Consider the following 13695-nt stretch of genomic DNA (forward strand, 5'->3'; position numbering starts at 1 on the left):
GGTCCAACTGAGGCGCCAGGTGGAAATGGCATGGCAAGCCGTTCCACAGGACTACATCCAGCATCTCTACGATCGTCTCCATGGGAGAATAGCAGCCTGCATTGCTGCGAAAGGTGGATATACACTGTACTAGTGCCAACATTGTGCATGCTCTGTTGCCTGTGTCTATGTGCCTGTGGTTCTGTCAGTGTGATCATGTGATGTATCTGACCCCAGGAATGTGTCAATAAAGTTTCCCCTTCCTGGGACAATGAATTCACGGTGTTCTTATTTCAATTTCCAGGAGTGTAGTTAAACCTAACCTAAGGACATCACAAACATCCATGCCCGAGGCAGGATTCGAACCTGCGACCGTAGCGGTCTTGCGGTTCCAGACTGCAGCACCTTTAACCGCACGGCCACTTCGGCCGGCAGTAGTATTTCCATTCAGTATTTCAAGAGCTATCCTAAATCAGCTGAAAGGTATTTAATGTGTCAATCTTTCTCTCTTTTATGAATACACGCAGTTTCATTACTGAGTTGATAGCCGTAACATTTCTGGCTCTTTGGGTCATTGATTTACTCCCACATCTTAGTTGAATGAGCCTACAACAGGCGCTGCTGAACACAGCTCTCTGATTGGTTGGTGGAATGAAAAAGAGGAAAGCCTCTTGTCTGCCCGCCTAACCTATTTCTTCAATTATTAATCACAACTGATTTTGTCATAAGCATTGTGTGAGATTTTCTCAATACTGGTCTGTCATGACGTAAACACCGAAGGAAAATTTGTTGTCGACTTAAAAAAAATTGAATTAATAGGGAGAGACGAAACACTTCGTATGTCATTGGCTACATTACGAATGACCGTGTCTGATGACACGGCATGAGAAAGTGTGCACTTAAGCACAGGCATCTGCGAGAAGTGCAGATTATTTTATGATTCCGGAAAAGTCTAATTTGTCTTGTGTTATGTTACTACTATTTGACCGAGCGAGGTGGCGCAGTGGCTAGCACAATGGAATTGCATTTGGGAGGACGACTGTTCAATCTCGTCTTCAGCCATCCTGATTTAGGTTTTCCGTGATTTCCCTAAATCGCTCCAGGCAATTGCCGGGATGGTTCCTTCGAAAGGGCGCGGCGGACTTCCTTCCTCGTACTTTTCTAATCCGGTGAGAACGATGACCTCGCTGTCTGGTCTCCTCCCCCAAAACAACCCGACTCAACTACTATTTGTTTCTCAATTGGAAAGTGATAAAGAAAGGTAGTCTGACTAACGAAAATGACTGATGATTTTGCGAGTGACTTGCATGGGCATACGCACAATTACGCGATATTGTTGTACAGTTTGCTATTTTACCTAAAGGAATTGTTATAATAAAAATTATCTGACATTACCATAATCTAAGGACCTCATTATTTCGGTGACATAAGACCCTTAGCTATTTTTTCTTGTAGTTCCGTAATAGTTCCCCTCTAAAAACAGCTAATTCAGGGTCTACGTGCTACCTTTACGCTGGGGCGACGATATTACTTGAAGACGGCGGGCTGATAGAAACATTAGAAATTCAGGTTCTTGTTCCGATGTCGCAAAATACAACTACGCCCCTTACACGTCCTGCCACTACAGTACAAACGGAGACAGTGACGTACCGTCTATGTAAACACAGAGAAGGGAATCGCGCACTGGTTTTTAATCGATTCCTGCATACTAGATGCATCTAAAATTACTGATTAAAAGGCATGCATTTCGATTAAGCCACACGTGGTGTCATCTTAAAAAAATAAGTTCGCATCAAAAAATTCAAGAATAAAATTTAACGTCGCAGTGCTCCGGTAAACTGCCACCAAAGTACATGGGGAAACACAGAACGACCAACATGCCACCCGATGTGACAACATACGCTATGCCTGGATTTTATATTTTTTGTATCTCCCTTTTAATTCACTATACTAAACACTACTTGTTTGCCGAATAAGAAGTAGATGTCTCCACGGTAACTTTGGCAATGGACTTGCAGCCATTCACCTGGACCAACTTTTTTGTCTGTAGAAATGCTACTTCTGCAGCAGTTAACCATCGTCCTGACTTGTGGCACACAGAATCTTGCTTCCCAAGACACTGGACCCAGACAAGCGCCCTTTATAGGCATTTATAAAGAATGGACGAGGACAGACAAACGAAAAGAACTTTAGCCTTTTATAACGAAAGGAAAGAGGGCCGACAATCGTTCCAGAAACCATAAATTGTGTAGATAAGTTAAGAGAAGTAAATGAAAACTTGGTGAGCCTAAGTAAATGTAGACAAGAGATTAATTATTTCAGCGGGTGTCGCACATGATCTCTCATACAGAGCAGGGGAGTTCGGAATAGAATGTAGAAATGCTAAATGAGTACGAAAGGAATACTGATGAAAAATGACAGATTTCATATGGAAGATAAGATTCTGCGAGAAGCATTTGGCAGATCACAGAACGATATAGGTCGAAACGTGGCCCGTGGAGTATACGACATGCCCTCAGAATTATTGAGATATTCAGGAGAGTCAGCCATGACAAAATTATTCCACGTGGTATACAAGGTATACGAGGGACGCAAAATGTTCTCATACGTCGGGAAAGATGTAATAATTCCACTGCAAAAGGAGCAGATGCCAACAGGTGTGAATATGACCGCATCCTTAGTTTAATAAGTCATGTTTGCATAAGACAGACGGGAATTATTTACAGAAGAATGGTACAAACTGGTAGATGCCGGGGTCGGGGAAGGTAAGTTTTTGTTCAAGAAAAATGTAGATGCGCTTGAGGTAATATTGACCCTATGACTTGCCTTAGATGATAGCTTAATGAAGGCGTACCTATGTTTGTGCTATTTACAGACTCTTATAAAATTTTTGAGGTGTTGGCTGGAATACACTGTTTGAAATCCAGAAGATAGCAGGGATAAAATGCAGGGAGCTAAACGCTATATGCAACTTGTACAGAAACCAGACTGCACTTGTATCAGTCAGAGGACATGAATGGAAGCAGCGGTTGAGAAGCCAGTGAGAAAATGTTGTAGCCTGTCCCCAACGTAATGAAACTGTACACTGAGCATGCAGTAAAGGAAGCCAACGAGAAATTACAGAGGGAATCAAAGCTCGGAGAGCAGAAGTAAAAACCTTTGACGTTTGTGATAGACATTTTGATCCTGTGAGAGCCGGCAACGGACTTGGAACAGCAGTTGAACGGAATGAATAGTGTGTTGAAATGACAAGATGTGCATCAAAAAAGTAAAAAAAAGGATAATAGAATGTAGCCGAATTAAAGCAGGCAACGTTGCGGGAATCAGATTAGGAAATGAGACACCAAAAGCAGTAGATGAGTTTTCCGATTTGGGAAGCTGTAACCTGAGGCGGTTGAAGTTGACAGGATATAAAGTGCAGATTGGTCGTAGCGTGGAAAGCATTTCTAAAACAGGAATTTCTTAACACTGAATGTAAATATGTTTGGAAGTTTTTTTCTGAAGGTATTTGCCTGGAGCAGAGCCTTGTTCTGAAGTGAAACATGGACGATAAGCATTTCAGGCAGGAAGAGAACAGAAAGTTTTGAAATGTGGTGCTAGAGAAAAATACTAAAGATTTGTAATGAGATGGTACTGAATAGAATTTGAGAGAAAAGAAGTTTATGGTACAACTTGACAAAAAGAAGTGATCGATTGATAGGACGTATTCTCAGGCGTCAAGTAACTGTCAGTGTCGTACTGAACGGAAGCGTGGAGTGGAAAAATTTTAGAGGGAGACCAAGGGATGCATAAAGTAAGTAGTTTCAGGATGTAGGTTGCAGCAGTCATTCGAAGGTAAGGCTTGCACAGGATAGAGTAGCTTGGAGAGCTTATGAAATAAGTCTTTGGAATGAAGACCACAACAACAGTAGTTTAAAAAAGCAGTCAACGGTGGCCTGAATGAAACATGTAGTATAGGCAGCCGCAATAACGATACTATTCTTTACTTGTATCTTTGTCCCGCCTCTGTGCAGGTCCGGCATGGTTACGAACGGATTCGTTATCATTAGTTTTCATGGGTGACCCGAGGTCCTTCCTGACGTATCATCAACACCCGGGAAGAGATGTATATACCCCAAGTGTCTGCGTGCAGTGTTATTCATGTGAAAGTAGGCGAAAGTTTTATAAATGTTTGCGAATCGAATAACTGAGGCGTAACTTGGGTTCCAGCCTATTTCCAAGTTGGTCGATGAACCGGCCATCATCGTTAATCAGCATGATGGATTAGATCATTCGATCCGGGTCCAGCCCACATACACGTCCCGGAGGCGACGTTTAACATGCACGGCTATCCGAAGAGGTTGTCGTATTAACGTCGCACATTTTCCTATTCTCTCTTCATGTAAAGTGTGGTAAATCTTAAGGTACAAAATTATGCAAATGATATATGAAGGTGGTTTGAAAAGTTCTCGGAATCACCACGAGGGGCCAGTGCTAGTGCAACGAGTTCTTAACAAGATATTCATTGGACTGTTGCCTGTAAACACGTGCCACAACAGTGCTCTTGGAAGAGAGCTGCGGCGGTGACGTGGCTCTCTTGTTGTTCCCCCGTAGTGATTTGCGAGGATGGAAAAAATCGGGATTCGAGCAGTGATTAAATACTTCGTAAAGAATGGTATGAAAGCAAAGGACATTCATGCCGATTTCCAGAATACACTGGGGGACTCTGTTCTTTCATATTCAACTGTTTCCAAGTGGATAAATGAATTTAAAGTTGGTCGGGAGAGCTTAAATGATGACCCGCACAGTGGTCGGCCAAGATGTGTCACCACTCCAGTAATCATTGCAAAAGTGCACAAAATGGTCATGCAGGATCGCCGATTGAAACTGCGTGAAATTTATGACGCTTGTCAGATGTCATCTGAATTGGTATATCACATTTTAACTGAAGAATTATAAATGAAAAATTATCTGCAAGATGGGTGTCGCGACTCTTGACGTTGGATCAAAAACGCATGTGCCGTCGTGATTGCAAAATTACACGAACTAAGGTATGAAATGTTTCCACATCCGCATTATTCACCAGGCATGGCTCCGTCAGACTTCTATCTCTTCCCGAAACTGAACTTTTTTCCTGGTGGACGAAGATTCACTTCAAACGAGGAACTGATAGCTGGAGCTGACAACTATTTTGTAGGTCTGAAGGAAACTCATTTTCGACATGGGATCAAGGCACTGAAACATCGTTGGACCAACTGCATTAATCTAAAAGGAGACTACATTGAAAAGTAAAAACCGTTTCAGTGATATAAGTACTTTTTTTCTATTCCGTTCGGAGAACTTTTCAAACCACCTTCGTAAATCCACATCGGCGAATTTTTCGATTAGGAAAAAGACGTCTAAAATGACCAGTGTGTGCGTAAGAAAAATGTGCGTATCCTTGTTATCCTTCTGCATCGACGATAGCGGCGCTACCTGGAGAAAGGCTCGCCTGTGATGTGTTTGCGGTTAATTTGTTTGTTTTTGTTTTGCTATGGGGCTACTTGAAATCATTGGTGTGTGAACCTAAGATGTTGTGTGTCGTGCTTGGGTAGTTCAGATGGTAGAGCACTTGCCCGCGTAAGGTAAAGGTCCCAAGTTCAGTTTTAATCGTCCAGGAAGTTTCATATTAGCGCACACTCCGATGCAGAGTGAAAAATCTCATTTTGTCAACCAAAGAGCTAGCTACCATTTGGTTGGGTCCGAGGTACCTGCCTCACTGTGGAACAGCAATCAAAGATTCATCTACGATCGTAGTTCAGTACCTTAGAGTACTTGATTTAAGATCAGCTGCCGTTTCAATAATTTTGATCCTATAGGTTTCGGACGGCCCCTATACTGACAGTAAGTCTATCAAAAAATACAGGGTCAAACTGAAACAGGTGGTCTCCATAATACTATTATACTGAGAGAGAGAACCAATGGTCGGAAATTTACTTTTATTGTGTTACAGATATACACAGCGCACACCGAAAAACAACAACGTAACTCATAGTAAATGTTCAAAGTTACGAAGGCCAGTCTCAATGAATGCATGGCAATGACCCGTGAAGTTCTGCCGTTACTCTGTTAAAGATCCCTGTTGTCTGTTGTACAAGGAGACAGGCAGATTGGTCCATAGCAAGCAGGCGTTCTTTCGTTTCTACGGAGGTTTCACACAACGAAGTCTGGGCTTAACCCCAGATGAAAAAGTCCAGAGATGTGAGATCCGGCGATCGCACTGGCCATGCGACAGCATCTCCCCTTACAACCCAAAAATGAGGGCATGTGTTGTGTGGTGTCACCACCAGACACCACACTTGCTAGGTGGTAGCCTTTAAATCGGCCGCTGTCCGTTAGTATACGTCGGACCCGCGTGTCACCACTGTCAGTGATTGCAGACCGAGCGCCACCACACGGCAGGTCTAGAGAGACTTACTAGCACTCGCCCCAGTTGTACAGCGGACTTTGCCAGAGATGGATGACTGACAACTACGCTCTCATTTGCCGAGACGATAGTTAGCATAGCCTTCAGTTACGTCATTTGCTACGACCTAGCAAGGCGCCATAGCATTTGATATTGAGATTATAACATTTACCGTCAAGAGCCATGTACACCAATTGTGGATTAAAGTTAAGTATTATATCAACTATGTACTTTATTTGCTACTATTAATTCCCTTAACTGTTCCAGACCTCGCGCCAGTCAGCGTGTAATTAAACGCGTGCATTTCGGCCTCCTCTAGCAACACAGTGTTGGCTCTTCTGCCAACACTTCATGTTGTTCACGTGTTCACGGACATTAACACATGAATAGGCTGGGACACCATCGTGTTGCAACCACATCCTTCCGCGGACTACAGTCTCCAAGAACTGTGGCATTTCTGCGATAGTCAAATGGCACGCGTGCTACAAGTGGTGTACAGTGTGTCTATTCGTCGGATTTATCACCCGCTGCCTGTTCAAGTGTACAACAGACTTTGCAAGAGTGCGGCAGAACTGCAAGGGCCGTTGCAGTATATGTGAGCCGTGGCTGGCTCATGCTATATGCTGGATTAAACCTTCATTGCGATTCTGTCTTTAGTCTGTCGCGGTTATCGCGATTTTGCTGTTATCCTGTCCTTCCGCGGGTGGCGGCAGCGGTGTGTATCGATATTCGCACCTTGGACTATCTTTGATCTGGCGTTTATAGTTTCCGGCTGGGCGTTGTGCGTCGAGTCGGTCGGTTGGCGTGGAGCAGTGAGGAATTTTCGGCGGGGTGTAATTTCGCCGGGGCCCGCTCGCGGTCTGTACGCGATGTCGGAGAGTGTGGTACTGTTCCCATTGCTACGAGGTCCGTGGCTCACCGACCCTGGACACGAAAGGTGAGTTTTGATTTAATCTACCAGCAAGTCAAGACTGTTCACGTTGTGTAGTTTGGAGTTCGTTGTCGGCTGTTGGGATATTCCCGCGAGCAACGACGTGGTTTTCAAGTTGGAAAATTCTAGCCACCCTCCGGTGGAGTTTCACTGTATTTTGGTTATTTGAATTGAAGTACACCAGTGGAATCTTCTACCTTGTGGCTGTTAACGTTCCGGTTACCTGCCCTGGGCGTTGACGTAAATTTCAGGCAGTCTATTTCCTCATCGTGTTGTTGCTCTCCAACAAGGTGTGCAGTTTGACAGCTCCGTGTATGATTGGTTGTGTGTGTCAATATCTTCTTCGTTGTTCCGTTGAACTCCCTGTTGTGCCCTGGTTAGGTGAAGTAGAAGTTATCTTGTCGGTTGGTCCTCTGACGGTCGGTTGGGTTGTCGTCGGATCGTGAATAGTTGGCCCGACTGCCCGACTGCCTGTCTCACCTAAGCGAGAGTTAGTGTTTGAATTACAGGCCGACCCTCGAACATATGGGCACCCTTGCGTGTACTGTCTTATTTTTTTAAATTTGTTCTTGTTGTTGGTACTTGTATGGCTTCTAGCCAGTTTTGTATTATAAATTAGAGTTGTTTTCTTCTTAAGGGCTTCAGCATAGTTTAAAATACTGTTTCACATAAGCCCTTTGGCATTTAAAATTTTTTTTTTTTAATTTTTAAGTCTTCGGCTTTCAGCCGGTTTGAGTTTCAGTTGTTTGTTCTTCAGGTCCAAATGGTTCAAATGGCTCTCAGCAGTATGGGACTTAACATCTGAGGTCACCAGTCCCCTAGAACTCAGAACTACTTAAACCGAACTAACTTAAGGACATCACACACATCCACGCCCGAGGCAGGACTCGAACCTGCGACCGTAGCGGTCGCGCTGTTCCAGACTGAAGCACCTAGAACGTCTCGACCACACCGGTCGGCTGTTCTTAAGGCCTTCAGCCTAAATTAAAGAACTGTTCCACGTAAGGACTTTGGTATTTAAAAAAAAAATAGTGTTTTGGAGTTTTAAGTGTTCGGCCTTGAGCCGATTTGAATTTAACTTGTTTACTTCAGCCCTTACTAAAAAACTGTTTTAAGATAAGACTTGCCTTTTAAATTTCTGATTATGCTTGCGTTTTAAGTTATTGGCCTTCAGCCGTTCTTAAATTAAAGTGGCATTCAACCAGTAATTAAGTCCAAAAGATTAAAGCTGTGTGTTTCAAAAATTGTTTTGGGCTGTTGTAATGTTTGATCAAATAATAAAGCTGTATGTTCGAGTGTAACTGACAGCCCATTACGTAGGCTCCTTTCCACAATTTATTATATCTGTCCTGTCCTGCCGGCCGGTGTGGCCGAGCGGTTCTAGGCGCTACAGTCTGGAACCGCGCGACCGCTACGTCGCAGGTTCGAATCCTGCCTTGGGCATGGTTGTGTGTGATGTCCTTAGGCTAGTTAGGTTTAAGTAGTTCTAAGTTCTAGGGGACTGATGAGCTCAGAAGTTAAGTCCCGTAGTGCTGAGAGTCATTTGAACCATTTGTCCTGTCCTGCGGGTTAAGCAGGGCATCTCAAAATTCTTTGAGACTGACGATCGTCGCTTTGGACAGTTACTATGAGCTGCGTTGTTGTTATGCGTGTACGCCGTGTATGTCCATAACACAATAAATATACCTTTCCGACCATTGGTTTCGTGTCTCAATATAATGTGTTGTGGACCCACTATCACCTGTTTAATGTTCACCAAAAAGGTTTGGGATACCCTGTATTAGTTATGTACGTGATATTATTATGTGATTGGTAGAGGTATTGATAGCTGATTGTAAACATTAGTTGACCTTATTTGGCAAGTTTCTTCCTGGCTGTAACGTTCCTCTCTGTAACATGGAGCCGACTGCAACGTGGCCTGACACTGCTCTAAAATTCCATCGACCGGGCCAGCTGTGAGCGGCGTGATAACCGACAGCGAAGCGGCTATCAGCGGAGTGACGTTTCGGCTGCAAGCTGTCCTCCCCCATCAGGAGTAGGCCGTACGTTAGGCGGACGCGGCCATCCCGCGGTCGGCCGGCGGCGCGACCGTAAATCTGTGCGGTTCGGCGCCGGCTGCCGATACAGCACTCGTCACCGGCGCTGAGTTACCGCGCTGTATGTCACACCGCCCCCGCCCGCACTTCATATAAATACTGCCGCCGCCTCAGCACCGAGTGCGACAGGTCGCCGCGATGCGACCGGATTTGATGCCTGCGGCTTCCCGCCCGGAGTGACAGCGCGGGGAGGGGACGCTGCACAGTTACTGGACTAGTTTGATGAGAGTGGTATATCAACAAGAAACTGAAGCGTGTAGCCCAAAAACCTGTAAGTGCCACAAAGCTATTTAGCATTTATATAAAATATACGATGGCAGTTCAATAAGTAATGCAACACATTTTTTTTCTGAAACAGGGGTTGTTTTATTCAGCATTGAAATACACCAGGTTATTCGCCAATCTTTTAGCTACACAACACTATTTTTCAACGTAATCTCCATTCAATGCTACGGCCTTACGCCACCTTGAAATGAGGGCCTGTATGCCTGCACGGTACCATTCCACTGGTCGATGTCGGAGCCAACGTCGTACTGCATCAACAACTGCTTCATCATCCGCGTAGTGCCTCCCACGGATTGCGTCCTTCATTGGGCCAAACATATGGAAATCCGACGGTGCGAGATCGGGGCTGTAGGGTGCATGAGGAAGAACAGTCCACTGAAGTTTTGTGAGCTCCTCTCGGGTGCGAAGACTTGTGTGAGGTCTTGCGTTGTCATGAAGAAGGAGAAGTGCGTTCAGATTTTTGTGCCTACGAACACACTGAAGTCGTTTCTTAAATTTCTGAAGAGTAGCACAATACACTTCAGAGTTGATCGTTTGACCATGGGGAAGGACATCGAACAGGATAACCCCTTCAGCGTCCCAGAAGACTGTAACCATGACTTTACCGGCTGAGGGTATGGCTTTAAACTTTTTCTTGGTATGGGAGTGGGTGTGGCGCGACTCCATTGATTGCCGTTTTGTTTCAGGTTCGAAGTGATGAACCCATGTTTCATCGCCTGTAACAATCTTTGACAAGAAATTGTCACCCTCAGCCACATGACGAGCAAGCAATTCCGCACAGATGGTTCTCCTTTGCTCTTTATGGTGTTCTGTTAGACAACGAGGGACCCAGCGGGAACAAACCTTTGAATGTCCCAACTGGTGAACAATTGTGACAGCACTACCAACAGAGATGTCAAGTTGAGCACTGAGTTGTTTGATGGTGATCCGTCGATCATCTCTAACGAGTGTGTTCGCACGCTCCGTCATTGCAGGAGTCACAGCTGTGCATGGCCGGCTCGCACGCGGGAGATCAGACAGTCTTGCTTGACCTTGCGGCGATGATGACACACGCTTTGCCCAACGACTCACCGTGCTTTTGTCCACTGCCAGATCACCGTAGACATTCTGCAAGCGCCTATGAATATCTGAGATGCTCTGGTTTTCCGCCTAAAGAAACTCGATCACTGCCCATTGTTTGCAACGCACATCCGTTACAGACGCCATTTTAACAGCTCCGTACAGCGCTGCAACCTGTCGGAAGTCAATGAAACTATACGAGACGAAGCGGGAATGTTCGAAAATATTCCACAAGAAATCTCCGGTTTTTTCAACGAAAATTAGCCGAGAAAAAAAATGTGTTGCATTACTTATTGAACTGCCCTCGTATATATCACAGGACCTTTCATTTTAAATTTTAGTATTAAATATATACCATACACTAAACAGAAGGGTGATTGAAGATAGACTGTAATATTCAATTAATGATGTCACATAAGTAGTATTAATCTTTAAAGACAGAAATGTTAAACTTGGCTAGGAGTATATACCCTTTTACTCAAATATTAGGTAGGTCTCTAAGGAAGTTTAAGTCTTAGTAGTAGCCCATTACTTGAAAGAAACTCAGTATACGAAACAGTCCACATTACCATGACACATGTTCTCACAAAATAGTCTGTATTTTTCATCCAAATATGGTATAATTGATAGCCACTAGTTTTTTTTTTTTTTTTTTTTTCTTTGCTAAGTGCTCTTTGCCGTTCAACTCCGTTGAATATTACTTTTCTGATGTCAGGCACCTCTACTCTCTCTTTTAGAATATTAACAATTTTTCAAGTTTCCAATTCGCTGAAGATATATTTCAGGGATATTTCACTTCTATGTCCCCCAGACTCCTTGCTGAGAAATGTTATCTTTGAGATACGAAAGGTTTTTGTTGTTCCATGAAATTGGCAGCTGTCTGAATATTGATAAAATTTTGTTCAGCTAAGTCAACGACTTCAAATTTTTTAGCATATGTAACCGATATTACAATAATATGCAAGTCTTCAATTACAAATGCCTTGCACAGCCTCTTCTTAGCGCTAAGTCTCCATAGCAAAGGAAGTACCTAGGGCTGGATACTAAGAACTTTTGTTCAGTGATGTTGGAGACTCTAAATGACATAAGATAAACAAGAAGGAAGCTCATCATCCTGTTTATATCTGTGCTGCGCAATTGTCACTCCATAATACCACTTGCGTTTTCAAGCCAATACTGCCAAGTATGTGGTGCTACAGAAGAATGCTGAAGATAAGGTGGGTAGATCACGTAACTAATGAGGAGGTATTGAATAGGATTGGGGAGAAGAGAAGTTTGTGGCACAACTTGACTAGAAGAAGGGATCGGTTGCTAGGACATGTTTTAAGGCATCAAGGGATCACAAATTTAGCATTGGAGGGCAGCGTAGAGGGTAAAAATCGTAGAGGGAGACCAAGAGATCAATACACTAAGTAGATTCAGAAGGATGTAGGTTGCAGTAGGTACTGGGAGATGAAGAAGCTTGCACAGGATAGAGTAACATGGAGAGCTGCATCAAACCAGTCTCAGGACTGAAGACCACAACAACAACAACTGCCAAGTACAAGAAGGAGACAGGACACTATCCCATTCCTTGCAGTACGTTCATGCCACATGCATATGTAGCCTTTTTAAAATCACTTACACACACATACACACACACACACACACACACACACACACACACACACACACACACACACACATATAGCAGGATAACTGTCTCCAATAAAACATATCAGAATGTAGAAGTATCGGAACAAGTAAAACGTGCTCCAAGTCTACACACTACACGTACGTTGCTGCCAGGCATCTGACATTTTAAGGCACCATCTTTAAGGAGTTTCATTGGTTTTTTCAGATTTCCTGTGGTTTTGTCTAAGTTCAGTTTTTGCAATTTTTGATTCTGGATTAGATCTGAAACATTTTATTTCGCATTGACGCTGATCAGAATTTCTGGAAGTGCCGGGACGTGGTAATGTAAAAGAAATGGGAAAGCTTTGCTTATAAACTTTGCCATAATCTCTGTGTGAAACACTGGCTGAAGGATTAGCCGATCTGGAACACTGGTTCAATCAGTGAATGTTTTCCTTTATAGATTTAGCACGCGAGCAGTGACTCTCTGCTCTCGGTATACTATTTACATGTTTTTTAATATTCTTCATGGAAAGGTTTTTTGGCTTAGCGAAATTTCCTCTCCTTTCTTCAAGTACTATTTTCCCATTGCTTTTCCTGGAGGTTAGAGTTTGACTAGGGCTTCTAGATACCGCAAAAATATCTATAAACGTCTGCCGGCACTATTTCCTTCTATATCTGGTACACAGTATATAACTGTGGACTGTCGTCGACTGTTTTGTGGCATCGTTTACGAACCATGTCTTCGTCGCTTCACTGGTACACTTTCCATTAATCCCATAAGATAGTTGGTCTGGGTACTATAATCATATGTATAAAATTTAGTTAGTAAATTTTCTTTATTTGAGGTAATAAAGTTCATGCAACCTACACGGAGAGAAAAACAGAAGTTAAACAGATCTTTAAAATTGTAAAATAATATAGAAACAATAACTGTTTCATGTTACGAATTTAAGTGTAATATTATGAAAGAACAATAAAAGCGTTCAGAGTCCAGGTTATGTATCTTACATGTGCATGTAGTGGCTTTTTTTCTGATTCCTGCTTATTCTTGGATGTTTTGTATGCTTTGCCTCTTATTCTTAGTTTCTTCAGCACATCTATCGTACATACAGTACCTATCGTTATTCTTTTCTCGCCAAATTCAACATCATTTGAATGCAAAACACCCGAACCATTATCCTCTATTTTTCAAATCAGCTATTGGTACGTAGCAACATAGTAAAGCTTCCATCGTCAGATGAATGTATGCAATAAACTAACCAATGTGGAACATAACCATATGTCGGATGCATTGGCAGTGTTAC

This window comes from Schistocerca serialis, chromosome 1 (assembly GCF_023864345.2).
Source record: "Schistocerca serialis cubense isolate TAMUIC-IGC-003099 chromosome 1, iqSchSeri2.2, whole genome shotgun sequence".
Taxonomy (NCBI): domain Eukaryota; kingdom Metazoa; phylum Arthropoda; class Insecta; order Orthoptera; family Acrididae; genus Schistocerca; species Schistocerca serialis.